Source organism: Haliaeetus leucocephalus, unplaced genomic scaffold (genome assembly GCF_000737465.1).
Source record: "Haliaeetus leucocephalus isolate CR32 unplaced genomic scaffold, Haliaeetus_leucocephalus-4.0 Scaffold151, whole genome shotgun sequence".
Classification (NCBI taxonomy): domain Eukaryota; kingdom Metazoa; phylum Chordata; class Aves; order Accipitriformes; family Accipitridae; genus Haliaeetus; species Haliaeetus leucocephalus.
This window is the reverse complement of record NW_010972587.1, coordinates 11,688,251-11,704,358: the sequence shown is the minus strand read 5'-3', so window position 1 is coordinate 11,704,358 and position 16,108 is coordinate 11,688,251.

The following is a 16,108-nucleotide window of genomic DNA, read 5'->3' as shown; positions in this document are numbered from 1 at the left end:
ATAACAATTACTGACTACATAAAACTTCATATAAACATATACGCAAACTTCCCATTTCTCCCCCCATGGCTTTAAAATCTCTCCATACTATGGCTTTTCTTTCAGATCAGAAGCAACTTTAAGTCCAGAAGAAAACAGCTGAGCCTGGTACTCCTCTGTATTATCCATGGTATGTCCCATATCAAGCTTGCTGCCCTTTGTGCTAAAGCACAAGCTATTCCTCATAAAACACATTCCCCACTAACAACCAAGGGCTGCAAAGATAACAGGACTTCCTTGATTCCCAGTCCTGCTCAACAAAACAGAATAAGCAAATCCTATAACATGAGACCTCAGCAAGATCATGACAAATTCAAATGATAAACACAGGTTTTCCACAAATTGGGCAGCCATACCTACAATATCTGACTGACGGGACCCTATCCACACCCAGCATCTGCAAAGACTTCAAAGCAGCGGGAAGCCTAATACATTTAAAACTGCTTTTCATATAAATACAGAACAGATGGCTCTTTCACTTAAAAAGGAAAAAAAAAAAAAAAGAAAGGAAAGAAAGAAAGAAAGAAAAACACAACAAACCCAAACAAACTATAAACAGTTGGGCAGAAGGAAATAAGAGAACTAATGTAGAAAGCTTTTAGGCCCAACAGTGCGTCTCCGATCCCTCCATAAAGTCTGAAGATGGTAAACAGTCACAACTGTAGGACTCAGACACATAAAGGAATAAACCCCTTGTTTCCCGGGGCAGCCTAAGGCATCGCGTCCCCTCCTGCACCCCTGGGCCACAGAGGGGTCACTGCAGGCAAGGCTGCGAGCATCTCTGGGGTGTGAGAATAGATCCTCCTAGGGAACCTGGAACTAAACATATCCTAGTAATCGGAAAATTCAAGCTGGTGGAAACAAGAGATACGAGAATAAAAAGGTGTAGTGACAGATCCTCAGCTGCAAGAAGGATGGAAGAGTTTAACTGACATACTGAGGCTTCTTATTTCTTCCACTGAATATAAAATTATAAAAAATCCAAACTAAAATAATAACGCTTGCCTTTGCTTTTAAAACCAGCTTTCTAATAATATTTGTAAAATTCTATCTTTTAAGGATAAAGAAAACAGAATAATACAATTAGAGACAACCATGCATTTTCTGCCATCTTAAATTAATAATGTCTATGATTCATCACACTACTCAGGAACATGCTTGAGTAAATGTTTGGACTTCCCTTTTTCTTTTTTAAAGAGCTTTTCAGAATTATGGCCAATATTTTCTGCTACTTTTTGATATCTAGATGTATCTTTTTTCCCCTAGTCATGAATCTTACTGAAGTGTTAAGTAGAATCCCTGTAAGAGGTTTTTAACTAAAGAAAATAGTCCCTTCTGCTTTCTACTGAATTGACTAAACAAGTTGGAAATGGAATTGATGTACTGAAGCAGCAATGTTCCTTTAAGTTTTTACTGCAGTTTCATAGCAATACTGTAAACTTTTGCTGTAGTAGTATCCTTCCCACTTTTTTTTCTTTTTTTTAATTTAATGATATCCCTCAGGCTTAGGCTTTCCAAAAGTACATACACATTTGTTGTTAGCAAAACCATACATTGCTAAAGAATGTTATTTTTCAAAACTTGACTACAAATCAATTAGCTCCTTCATATATGCTTGTCTTTCAAGGCCAGAAGGGAGCTGAAAGGTTTCTCCTAAAGTGCACCAGATTATGGACAGTCATCATATACTTGATTGCTGATGTATAAATGACATAAAAATCTAATTAATTTCCAGGAAGGGATCAACTCTTAAATCCCTGACATCAACGCATTGCTCTGATTTCCAGACCTATAGATTTTTTTTAGTTGCCTCCACAAACCACTTCTCAAATTCTCTAAACACGATGTCTGGCAACAGCTTTTTGGCCCATAACCTGTTTTTTTTTGACCTACTAGTGAACCACGCTGTTATAATCTCTTTCTGCTTATGTTTGCCACTTTTTTAAAACAGGTAGTATTATCTACCTAACAGTCATACATACAAATTAACAGAAAGCTGGGAAATTGCTTTTGTTCGATGCAAGCATGAATTTCATGCATCTATAATATCATATGCAAAATAACTAGAAAAGATTACAAAAGACTTTCTGATCCCACCACTACTCTGAAGTGCCATCTAGTGTCACTGAGGGACAGTAACAAAGTTACTGTTCATTAATGGTGAAAACCAGGAGGAAAGATATTTATGAGGCTTTATGAAAAGAGCCTACACAAATTCACATACTTATTCTGCTGTTTTGATTTTCGTTTTTCTTTTTTTTTTACGTCAGAGTGCATAGCTGTGAAATCAATAGCCTTTTTGTACGTCCACAGTCAAATATTCTTGCTTTGCACATGGATGTGCTTTTGCTCATCCTCTCTAAATGTACACATTGCTCTGAAGTCAGTTTTGCTACAGGGACTGGCCTACATCTCTGTAATTTTTCGTCAGAAAAGGTGGCCTTATTTTCCATGGTCTTTTCCAAGCTACTGCTAGGTGGTTGGGTTTTTAAACCACCAAAGGGGTTTAGTCAGTACTAATTTAGTTGGAAGTAGTTTATTCAATAAAAAGAAATTAAGGAGCTTGTTAGTGACAAGCTTGCACAGCACTGAGGGAGAAGCGTGGGCTGTGAGATGGTCAATATTAAATGCATCATCTTCAAACTGAAACAGTGGAACTAAAAGTAGTGGATAAGTTTTAGCATAAACCATTACCCTAACAGTGCTCTAGCAGCTCCAGCTGCAATAGAATAAAGTCTCTGTGCATCTCCTGAAAAGGCACAAAAACTGTTTTAGTGTTTGAATTAAACTCAAGACAAACACTCAAGCAGCTCGACTCAGCGATGGATACATAAAGTGACATAAACCAGGCGTTGGTCTCCTGCCCTGCTTCCTGCTCTGGAAGTTCAGGGCTGTTGGTTTGTGTCCCGTCAGTGGCTGAGGACCAGTCTGGATGCAGGCTGCTCGCCCTGCCTGTTAAACTCCACACTTCCCTTTCTGAGATACAAAGATGTGGTTTCTTCAAACCTGCTTTGTCAGGCTGTTCTCTTACTCAGTGTGTACATTATGCCACTTGAAAGCTTTGGAGATTACCTCTATGTGGGTGTCTTAAGTCAGCAGACCAGAAGAATGTTAATGCTCTGTTACTGCCTGCTTAAACTGGGGCTTAAATCTGTGGGAGAAAGAATGGACAAAACTATGAAAAATGGTATCGTTTTAATCATTCATATAGATATATGTACACATCTTTTTAGATTATAACTTAATATTAAAAAAAAAGAAATAAAGGGAACTAATAACAAAATCAGAGAATCTGCAGTGTAATGAGACACAGTGATAGCTGTGTTTCTGAATCAGCTGCAGCAGGCAACACAGTGAAGAAGTTTTTGGAAAATAACAAATATTGTAGGTCTTGCATCTGCAAATATTTCCCTGCAAGAATAGTTCCAATGTTTTCAGTCAGAGGAACTGAAAGCTAGAGACGGGCGCTCAATTTTGAAGGGAAATTAAACAAAAGATGCCATCCACTGTCTAAATACAAAAGGCAGACTTTAAACAAACAAACAAACAAAAAACTGTCTAAACCACCTCCATCCAGAAAAAGTTTCATCCAAAGAATTGTCCCAGGTACTGTCTTTGGCTCACACCCAGATGGAAGAAAACAAATACTTGCAAATTATGATTTCTGGTGATAAATGGCATGATATTTTGCTCATATGCACAAATATTAATCAGTAGTTTTTGTTGCTCCTAGCATTTGGCAGAATGGACAGTAGAATATGTACTGCTTTATTCTGTAGAAATGCTTACAGTATACAAAACTTTCTATTTTCATACCTAACATGAAATCAAGCAAAATTCCAGGTTGGGGTTTTTTTTCAGTTCTTTATGTTATTGACTCAACAGCATTGAAGTATATATTTTATGATAAATCATACTTACACCTTCTATTCATTTTCAAATAATATATTAAACTATGTATTACATTTGAATGAAAAAGCCTTAAGGATTTTGCTACTAATTTTGCAAACTTCAGGTTTGGATGAGTTAGTTACATTATTGCTTCCAGATGAAGACTTTAATTGAGATGAATTAGGCTAGTGCTTCTCCACACAGTAATTTTTTTAAAGTGTTCAAATCCCAATATAAAGGCATGGAAAATAGGGACCATGTGTCTGCTACTAAATGCATGTTAGAAAGTGCTTTCAACAGGAAAACTCAGAACCAATTAAGCTAATCATGTAGTATTCTGCTGATGAATCCTTTCATCTTCTAATTTCAAGGTATTGAATCTTAGCAGGAATCAAAAGATTACAGAGAATAAACCAAATTCCAGAGTGCAGAAAAAAAAAAAAGGAATTTCAAAATGCATAAAATAATCTTGACATGAAAGACAGAATCATTCTAAATATTGCTTGGCTATGTTAGAAACTCCAGACAACTGAAATGCTTCAAAAGGCTTATTCACTTCTGAGAATAATCCTTCAGAGGTTTGTCCATACACATCATTCCAATGTGGAAGGAGAAAGTGGCTATGTTGCAATGAAGTCTTGAAACAAAGCTCTGTCTTTGAAGTGTTGGCTAACAGAGAGCGATTGAGAGATCCTAAACCTCAGGCAACTTAATATTTCATCGTGCCATCACCGAAATTAAACAAAAAGATTAACCTTTTGGGTATTTTTTTCTCTTCTATCCCTTACTGCTCATTTCCAGCACCAAGTTCTTTAAAGACATGCCAATCGTTTTTTGATACATAGTAAGAGCCACTACATGTGTAGGTTACAGGGAGAAAGAGAAGGTTGCGTGAAATTCTGTTCAACAGATGCAGATAATTGGATTGTTATGGAAAAAAGTTAAGCAGTTAGGCTCCTTACTGCTGTCAAAGGACTAAATTAGTGTGAAATGGTAATATTCCCTTTGAACTTCCTTGTCAGAATTCTGACCCACAGGATTGTTTTGTTCCCTATATCTTAGGCAGCGGGAATGTGCTCACACTGTGGAAAAATACAACTGCACAATGATTTTAGATTATTCAGCAGAGCTGAAAAAGACAAAGACAGCAGGACTATCAATTGGAGGAGACACATCCCATTTACCAAAGCTCTGCCCTACAGAGGAGGAAGCTGAGGATGCCTCCCACCCTCCCTCAGTTCAAGTGAAAGAGAGGAGATAAAAGCTTTCTAGCCACTTGGCTACCACACGGACAGCTTCTGGGCTGGTATGAGAGCACGTGTGGTAGTACATGAACATATGTGAACCTCATGAAGGTTGAGGCAATCCCAGTATCAGTGCAGACTGGGTGATGAATGGATTGAGAACAGCCCCGCAGAGAAGGACTTTGGGGTACTAGTGGATGAAAAATTGGATATGAGCTGGCAATGTGCGCTTGCAACCCAGAAAGCCAATCGTATCCGGAGCTGCATAAATAGGACCGTGGCCAGCAGATCAAGAGGGGTGATTCTCACCCCCTACTCAGCTCTTGTGAGAACCCCACCTGGAGTTATGCATCCCGTTCTGGGATCCCTAGCACAAGAAGGACATGGACCTGTTAGAGTGGGTCCAGAGGAATGCCATGAAAACGGTCAGAGGGCTGGAGCACCTCTCCTATGATGAAAGTCTGAGAGAACTTGGGTTGTTCAGCCTGGAGAAGAGAAGGCTCCAGGGAGACCTTATTGCAGCCTTTCAATAGATAAAGGAAGCTTATAAGAAAGATGGAGAAAGACTTTTTACCAGGGCCTGTAGTGACAGGACAAGGGGCAATGGATTTAAAATGAAAGAGGGTAGAATTAGGTTGGATATAATGAAAACTTTCTTTGCATCAAAGGTGGTGAGACACTGGAACAGGTTGCTCAGAGAAGTTGTGGATGACCCATCACTGGAAGTGTTCAAGATCAGGTAGGATGGGGCTTTGAGCAACCTGATCTAGTGAAAGATGTCTCTGTTCACAGCAGGGGGATTGAACTAGATGATTTTTAAAGGTCTGTGATTCCATATGCAGTACCAGGGCCCTGAGTACACCAGGAGGCTCTTGCTGCCATGACCATACTTTTCCAGAGCCTCTGCCTACCTAGACATCTACCACCCATTGCCCCTGGAGCTACATTTAAGCGCAGGTCCTTGTCCTTTCCCTGAGCTTATCGTCGGGGTTCAGCAAGAGCAGAGCTGGTTTGGTGACTGCAACCAGGGCTGGCCAACCATCCAGTGAGAGATGGAGGAGGCACTGAGGAGTGCAGATCCAAGGTCAAGCTCAGGTATCAAGTCAATAAGGTAATGCCAGGTACAAAACCAGGCACAGCATAACCACAACATACCTGCAACACAGCTAGGGCTGGGGGTTCAGCTTAAATAAAGCTGTTGGGCCAATGGGTGGAGGCAGAGGCAGCATGGCTGGAGAACATGGATGAGACTGGTCAGGGTAATCAAAGCCTGCTAGAGTGCTCAGGGCTCGGAACGTGGTGTGTTGTCACGTATAGAGCTTTGTTTGCAGGCTTAAAATGCAGGAAATAAATGAGTTCTTCCCTGAGGATGCTCTCGGCTCCAAGCTTAACAGGCAGTTCAGACGCAGACAAGATGACCTTTACTAGGCTGAGAAGCACATAAGCATGGGGTAAAATGTTCAACATCACCTGAGTGAATTAGGAGCCCAAACGCTGTTTTCCAAGACCTTGGAAGGCACATTTCTGAAAAAGTTTTGACATGTGAATATGTGACAAGTCATTAGTGGTGGTTTTCAGAAGGATATCATGCTCATTGGTAAAGCAAACACCTTCTTCCCTTCACCGTGCTTTGAATCAAAATGTTGTGGGCTATCACCTACACATCTATTCTCCACGTGCTTGAAAGAACAACCCTCATGTGGGTTCCCTAGAAAAGTCACCAGTCTGAGCCAACACAAACATCTGATGGGTTTGGACATAGGGGACATGAGGATACAGGCTCACACGTGTGCTCAGAACCAGCCTTGCTCATTCATCAACATTTGCATGCCTCAGAAACCCCTCTTACTCAGTGCCAAAGTGAGGGAATAATAAACCTCTGTAGGGCAGGAGCAAAGCAGGAAAGCCTCACCAAAACTCTTTTACTGAAGGTGTGGGTCTTTCTAATACGATTGCTCTGTTTATATTGTTTTCTGACACCAGGTACTCTCAGGGTTATTCAATTATTTTTGTGCTAAAAGTTCCATAATAAATGCAAAGATTTAACTGCTGAAACACAGCTTAAAACCCTTCCATTCATGAGCAAAGTTATTACAAATGTATGATGCTCAGCTCTGGAAACAAGAAGGGCTTTCATGAGATTGGAATAGGAGCAATGGATTTTGCTATACCGCAACTGGCTAGCCATATTATTGAAGTTATCTATGGGACAGGAACATGACCTAAATTATAGTGTCGCTCACCGGTACTGCTATAGCTAAGTTTGTGTCAGCATTTCTATGCTAAACCAGCTTTTCCCCTTAAAAATTATTGCTCTGCTAAATCTTGGAATCAGATCTTATTTCTGGAACATATTTGTTTCTCTTTTGAAAATTAAAAATAATCCATGTATCTTCTTCAAAACTTCAGTGTAAAGCAAGAGTGACATGCACACACACACATGCAAACACACATATATTTTGAGAAAATGGTGAAAACAATGAAATTATAATTTGATAAAATTCAAATTGCGGCTCAGCTAATGTCAGCAGACCTTAGGACCTGAATGTCTATTTTCTTGTTGATGGCCCAGGTTATATTCCAGAGTGTAAAGATACTTCTGTATTATTAAACGAAATCACGCCATTTTGCATGCTCTCAACTACCATGACTTAGCCCCACCTCCACTGTAAGATTATCATACCCCATGAAACAGGGTGGCTTCATTAAAACTCTGTGTTGAGAGTGGTAAGTCCCAGACCATGGCTAGGAATTGTTCAGTTCAGGCTAGAATCATGGAAATGACCATTCTAATAAATTAATACTTAAAAAATGACTTGCCAGTGTCAGGGTCACTATGTGATTTACTAGTGTAGGTAGAGGCTAAAGGGGAAGTAAGTCAGCCATTTGCCTATATAGAATAATTTTAAGTACGGTAACATTAATATTTTGCATTTCTCTACCCAAATATTGACAATGCTGTTACCTGCTTTCTATCTGAATGCTTTCCTATGTTTTCTTCTCAGTCAGCTGTAACGCTTTTGCCAGTCCTTCATGGCAAAGTTTATATCTCATTCTTGTTAAATCTTTGAACAGCTGATAACATGGAGTTCTGATCTGACTGAGAGGTTGGAGGAGTTAGAATATTTGATTGCAGTGTTTTACTTTCCATACCTACAATCCAAAAGAAATTACAACCCAGCATTTGAAGAGAGAAGGAAATAAATTCCCTCTAGGTTAGCTTCATAGCACTATTACAAAAAGGTTCAGCACCTTTGAAAATGTTATTCTGTTTTTTAGCATGACATATCTATATAAGCAAAAGTAATTTTAAATATTAAGAAAACATGAAAAAGACTACTGGGAAGCTAAAGGGATAGATGATGTTTCCAGTTTTTGGTCCAAATCCGTTTGCCATTTAGCAAACAAACATACTTGTGTATAAATATACAGATACATAATTATCCAAATACAATTGCTAAGCGCTTACTGAAGTCCCCAAAATACAAAGAGGTAAAGAAGAAAGAGTCAGGCTAAATAGACAGGAGTCTAAAATCTATGGGAGGCAAACAAGAATACATGGAAAGTGGTGTATTCTCCTTAATCAACACAGGATGAGGGAAATGTTGGTACAGCTTGTCCCTTCTTGGGTTGGCTGGAGAGCAAATTAGACCTTAGGCACTCTTGTGTCAATTCAAAATAAGCCCATGAAACCTTGTGATACAAAATCTCTTAAATTATTTCTGTCCTTTCTGATGTGTGTAACTTACATAATTATATATGAAATCTATAGAAAAGCTTTGCTTGACTAAAACAAAAGAAAACTGTTAAATGAGGAGTCAGGTGATATCTAATGGAAGCAGAGGACTGTCGTCTAAATTTTTATTTGACCTTTCAAAACATTCCCTATTTTGGCTTTATTATTATTATGTTTTTCAGAGGTGGTAAGAAAATGGAAAATACCTATGGGGGAATAGATCATGACTGTCTCCAGGCTTGTACATCTCATTTTGCTTGGCTCTATTTCTGTGACATTTCTTTGCAGGCATTGTGTTGAATACTCAGCTAAGAAAAGTCTACAGAGAAAATTGTTGGCGAAAATACCGTTCAGACAGTTTACACAAAGTGAGGATATTACCTCACTTAGGAGACTGGCTATCTCCTGGACTGGAGCTCCAAGGGCACAATTCAGGTACCAAAACATAAGTGTCTAATGTCATTCTGGTTTGCTTAGATGTGCCTGGCCCCCTGCCACTTCTTCAGGACAGGACAGGTCTCCTCCAGATCCTGAGTCGTAGCAGCCAGCCCAGCTTGGATGTGCTGCACAGCCCAGGGCACGGCAGACAGCAGGAGATGCCTTTGCATCACCAGCTGACTGAAGCCCCTTGACGGCAGGCAGTTGCCTGAATGCAGATGCTGGAGTATTGTGCTTTGGCATCAGCTGCCACTTGGAAAGGGGACAGGGCTTTAAGTCCTTTTTCATAACCTATACAGATGAGCTGGATACGTTAGAGCATCTCAAGCGATACTAGATGCCTCCCTTTAGGTAACTGAATACTGTTATGGTGTCTGTGTTAGAGAGCTGAATCACTCCCTGGGCTCCATAACTCTATTTACTAGACTCCCACTGACCAGGAGGAATGCTTGGACTCCTAGCACACATGCAGACACCTATATTTGCTGTCTCTCAGGACCAAAGTGTGAGATACAGCATCTGAGACCATTTATAAAAAAGGTGGTCCGCATCTCACAGGGAAGTGGAGGTAATCTTAATGAGGTATAAAATAGAGTAACTTATGGAATAAATAGCTTCTTTAATGGGAAATTTTATTTTGTAAGATGTTGTTAGCAGTGCCATGCAGCCTGTAATAAAGCATTAGTAGAGTTTCTCAACACTGCACAATTCCTAAGACAAAAGGTATTGCGTACAACATGAGGTAAATCCGCGCTGGACCTCCTTATGATGAATAAAGGCAAGTTAATCACTGGATTGGAATCTGGTGGTTACCAAAGCTGACCATTTAATATGGTCAAAAGCATATTTCCAGCTAGTATTTCAGAGGAGCTCAGTGTCCCCAAACAGGAAAAAGATGAGCAAATTTGTCTTTGTGGAAAAAATTAGAAGAAAAATAAGAATATCTAGACTTAAAAAGATTGTCCTCAAATACCTTTCCTCCCCTGATTTTACAAGCAAAAAAGGCCAATCTTAGCCATAACTTGCTTGTTTCAGTAGAAAAATGAAATGCAATTAGAAGTGAACAAAAAAAGAGACATGAAGAATGAGGAAATACAAAGTATATATAATAGTGTCTCTGTACATACTACTAATAAGGCAAAAATAAAGCTGAGTTACAGTGATAATATCAGTGACAGAACCACAGATAGCATGGCTGAAGATAGTTGAAGAAGCTGAAGTTTATGATGAGGATAACAAATTCTAGTAATGTTATAGAACCACAACTAAACAGACACAAGACAATGGGTAGAAAATAAATACGTAAAAAAATATCAGTAAACATTTTTTCTCTGCATTTGGAGAGAAGTAAACTGAGGTACTTTCATCAGACTGATGTACTTTTATCATATGAGGACTGTCATGTTCTTTCTAAAGGGAAAAAACTAAATAATATTTGTTAGTGATAAATACTTTTAAATTGGCTTGTCATAATGGTTTGTGCTTAAATGTCTTAGAAAGCCATGTAAGAGATCTTTGGTTTATTTACAATCCATTTTCATGAGTCTGGAATACCAGAACACCAGTGCATTGTTACTGTTCATGGACTACAAATAGGTAAATACTGTACCTCAAGGCTATTGACCTGACATCAGTCCCAGCAAAAATAATGTAAAAATCTGATACAGCTTACAGCTGGTAATGAAGAAAGTGACAACAAATGTTAGAATAGATACTAATAGATAACTAATGATATAATAGATATCATCTAGCAAGCTTTTACTTCCTCATGAGGTTGTAAACTTGGTGGAGAACAAGGTCTTCTGTAGTAGCAGTAGATTTTTTCCAAGGCATTTCATTTTAAAAATGACGAGCGGTACTTTAAAAAACTGCACATTAAGTGGCTCCCAAACTGTCCTATCTGCGTGGCGAAGACAATTTATCACCGAGTTCCAGCAGAGGGTCACACCTGCTGGCAGAAGGCCAAATGCTACGTGCTGGGTCTCTGGACATCATGTTCAAAGCTAAGGGGGATGTGGTTGCACACTGGACTGCTCCTTTCTACAATCATAGAATCAAGGAATATCTTGAGTTGGAAGGGACCCATAAATATCAAGTCCAACTCCCTGCTCCTCGCAGGGCTACTTAAAAGTAAACCATATAGCACCACGCTGCTGTATTACTTCAGGCGAAGGGTTGCAGTTATAGGAACTCACTGGGAGACAGCGTCTCATGGAGAAAAAGCACGATGCAGTAAATCAGCGTTGCAGGAGGCAGCAGTTCCCACTCTCACCGAGGTCCTCGTAGCGCAGACTGTCCCAGCTGCCCAGGACCTCACCATACACCCTGCGAGCTGGAACCTACTGTTCCTGTCCCAGCTGGCAACCCCACCGAGTTCGTAAGCCTAAAGTTTTCTGGTGTTTGTGCTTCAAGGAGAAACAGAAGACGACTAATGTACTGAGGGGGAATGCCCTGGGTCTGCGCTAAGTGAGCAGATCCTCCGTCCTACCAGCCTGGGAACCAGCTCTCTGCTTCTGGGTGCTGCCTGCAAGTACACGCTAGCAGGCACAAGGATGAAAACCGTGATAAATAAGCCTTGCTCAACTGGCAGTCTAAAATTATATCGGCTGCTAACCCAAGATGGAACCCTCTGCCCACAGACAGGAAAGTGCTGAGTGCCCGTCATAACCTGCAAGATCCTGAAACCAGCCTGGGGAAACCGACAGATTTTTGCACCAAACTAGAAAACTCCCAAACTTTTCATGTCTTAGATCACGGTTATATGTTTTCTGGAGCATCAGCAGGCAAAGGTGTTTTGTTGTATTCAGTACAGCAGTAACAGGATGAAGTTTAATGGTTTGTGTTATGCAGCAGGTCAGGGTAGATGATGCACACCCCTTCTGACCTTAAACAGTAGTGATCTGACAGCAGACAGACATGCTAATGCTTAGATTAGGGGCAGATTTTTAGCACCCAATGATTTTCAAAGGAGGTCTACACTGATACAGCGTTAACATACACGAACTTAGGCAGTGAGCTAGCTAAGTTTGCCATGTCCACCTCTTTCCTTTCCTAAAAATTAACTGTACTGTTTAAAACACAGAGCTGCTACTGTGATTTTTACCTGTAACCACACCATTCCCACAAATTCAACAACTCCTTGAGATCCTCTTACATTCTTTACATTAGGAATCATTTGAATTGTCTCATGATCCAGAGACACCTGACTTTCTTTTATACGTAGATCAGCACATTTTAAATGCCATAACACAAAGTACAGTATATATATACAGGAATCCCTTTTAAGAACGGCATCTTGCCTTCATTTGTGCAGTTCTTATCATAAAAGCGGTTTGATCAAGCTTTGGATCAACTCAAAGGAGTTTTGCCATTGACAACTTGAATCAAAGTAAGTGCAGTCTAGTACAAAAACAGTCTGAAAAGCAATGGAGAGGAAGCTAACTGCACTAGAATATAGACACTGTCAAGTTTGAAGCAAAACAGTGAGCAGTTTTTCAGAATGACAAAAACAAAGATTCATGCTCAACTAAAATATCTGTTGCGGTCTGCTAATAGGTTGTACCACTATTACCATTTTTGTAAATTTCCAAAGCTGTTATTTCCTTTTTAGGAGAAAGGAAAAAAAAGGATTTGGATCACCACAAATTTTGTAATGCTTATAGTATGTGCTCTAACACTTTCCATTTAACATGTAAGTGCAGTGTAGAGGCTGAACAAATAAAATTTCAATTTGGAGGAATGGAAGTTTTCAGATGAAAAAATAATAAGCACCTACAGCCTTCAGAATCTGGAACTGAATTGTTTTTAGTGGAACTCATTTGATATGAGTCAGCCTTAAGTAATATTTTCAAAAAGCTGCAGGACTTCATAAAAACATTTAACTAATTATTACTGGAGATTTGAGTCAATATCATATTTTTGTTTATTCACTACATATAGGCTAACAGGCTATATTTTCACTATTTGGAGATACGGAAAACATCACGCATAAAGACTATACTACCTCTTTATAATTAAGTGGCTTGCTGTATTGTGCCCTTGGAATGGCCTTTTCCCTTAATGGAGATTTCTTTACCTTCTGCTGCAAGTAGCCAATTAAAACGAACTAGCCTTCATTTCATCTTGAGAGTAATATTTAATTTAAAGTGAACAGTGCAAAAACTAGCTACTCATATTATGTGGCAATGTGAAAAGTTCCACAAGCATTTTTTTCTGGGGCTATATGCTCCTGTGACCCAGCTATCCTACTCTTAATTTTGGGCACCCAAATCTCTTGGTTCTTAGGGTACACATCTGTGTACCAGATGTGTACACAGGTTTAAGACTAAAAGGAAGCAGTTGGTTTAGATAACTATTGGTTTGGATAAACTATTAGGTTTTAGTAACTTGAGTCTTTTGGGAAAAAGGGGAATAAAAGCAAATAGATTGGGGGGAGGGCGGGTTCCATTTATGCAGAAGTGTGTAGAAGTTATAACGAAGATAATTTTACACGAGAGAAAAGGCAGAAAGGATACCACTGAGGAGTGAAGAGAGAAAACAGTGACACTGTAACTCGACAATATTTGGAGACTAGATCTCACCCACTGCAAAGCCATATACTTGCAGTGAGCTCTGCTTTCAGGTACTTCCACTACAACCTACCAGGCTTCTTGGCCATCTCCAGCCATGAAAATATGAATTAACAAGAAAGGAGCTTGGAATCAAATAAAAAGAATATTTCTGTTCATGTATCACAAGCTAAAGAAAACTAGATGTGAATAGGTTTTGATCACACTTCCCATGAAAGAAAAATTAATAAATAGGGAATAAGAAGAAAATTAATTTTGGAGAAAACCAACAGAGATGGCTTAATTAGGAACACAGTTGCTGTCAAGGTGAAATATCGGTATGTCCTGACATTATCAGGCATGAAGCATAGTCATAACTGGTTTTCAAATTAGACTTCATCATAGGTGAATTTACACATTATTTTGTGATCCCTTGGAAATTAGTTAGACTATGTTCACATGTCATTTAATGACCTCTGAGAGCTACCCCCCCCCAAAGAAAACCATACCAAACCAGACCAAAATAGGGCTTTCCCACCCTTCATGACAGAAGAAGCCATATCTCCATTTGCTGGGCTTTAGTCCCTACCTGCTCTCCCAAACAGAGTTTTATGTGGTGAGTGCTCCATGAGTCAGAACAGTAAGATTAGGAAACCATATAAAATGATGCTGAAGAGACAGTGTCAAATAACAGAGTGGAGAGATGGCAAAACTCTTATTAAAGAAATGGGAAAATCTATTGGTTTATATCTTATCCTTGGAAGGTGTGTGATTCTTCATCTTGACTGTGCAATCTATATAGCTAATTTAAAACAGTCAGCAAGACAGCAGCTATATGAATGAAAAAGTTTCAGCTGAACCGTATGTGACCTAAGCTTTTACCATATGTTAATTGCAAAATATCATCACGTTTGTTTAATAAGGTTTTTCTACAAGTTATAGATATGCATGCTTTGTATTTCTGTTAAGAGAATGAGAAAAAGATGTATACCGGACCTACAGAACTCAATGTAATAAACAATTGGTGCATAAATATAACTGTGCCAAAATCATATTAAGCCTGCACTACGCTGTATTTGCAGCCAATGTACAATTCTATTTGTATTGCAAATGTAAAACTAAATCTCTTTCTGCAAGATCAAAATATGTATTAATTTATTATAATCTTGAGCTTGTCCTTCAAAACAAATCTTTAACCAGAGAAAACACAACTAGTGCCTTTCCCATGAATTTTAAAATTCTCTTTACAAACATTATGCTCCATTGCTCAGCTTGCTGTACCTTCTTCAACAGAGCAAACCTCAATATTGACTTAACAGGCATCTTTTTTCTGTATTAAAACTCTTTTCTTTACTCCAATTTATCTTTCGCTGAATGCTCCTGCTTGTTGTCCCATTTGCAGTCAAGGCTACAGTTTAGGTTTTCCTTGGTCAGCTGAAACCAATGAAGTAATTGTCAGATAAGTATCATACTGTGACGAGAAACTCCGTCTGGTCTCCTTTTGTCCACACAGAACAACCACAGCTTTGTCCACGTCTACATTTCTAGTTCTGATACCACGCATACTTCTTCACCTACTTCACTTAATCCACTGTCGTAATCCCACTGCTTCACATTCACATATTTGCATCATTCAAATAGCAGTGTAGTTACGGTCTGTCATCAGCGCGTTTCCTAAAGTGTAAATGGTTCTCCCACACCAGGAGGACAGGCGTGATGTCAGAACATCACAAGAGTAACATGCCCTCCCTACGGGCTGCCCTGGCACTTGGCGCTCTGTCTGGAGCAACTTCGTCTGCTAATTGTGCTATTGCAGAAGCACAGAGGTCTGTAAGGGTTTGGTGTCGTTCCTGTTCTCCGCGAAGGGCACTGAATTATGCCAGGCTTTTTTCTGCTCCCAGGAACCTGCACTGGCAGGGAGACCCGGATCGGCAGCAGATTTGGGGGAAGCCCACATCCAGGCTCCTCTTCTTCAGGAAGCTGCTAGGGTTCTCCAGCCCAGCCACATCCTCTACCATGACTTTTCATAGAGATAACCAGTTGATAACAGACAAATCGCTCCGTGATCTGTACCCACAAGAGTCAAATACAATTAAACACACAAGACACTTTAAAATGGGTTGTGCATGCTTTCTATAGGCACATTTCACATTTGTCCCCATCCAACTTTAGGAAAAAAAGCTTCCTTCCCATGAAAAGGGAAGACATCCACC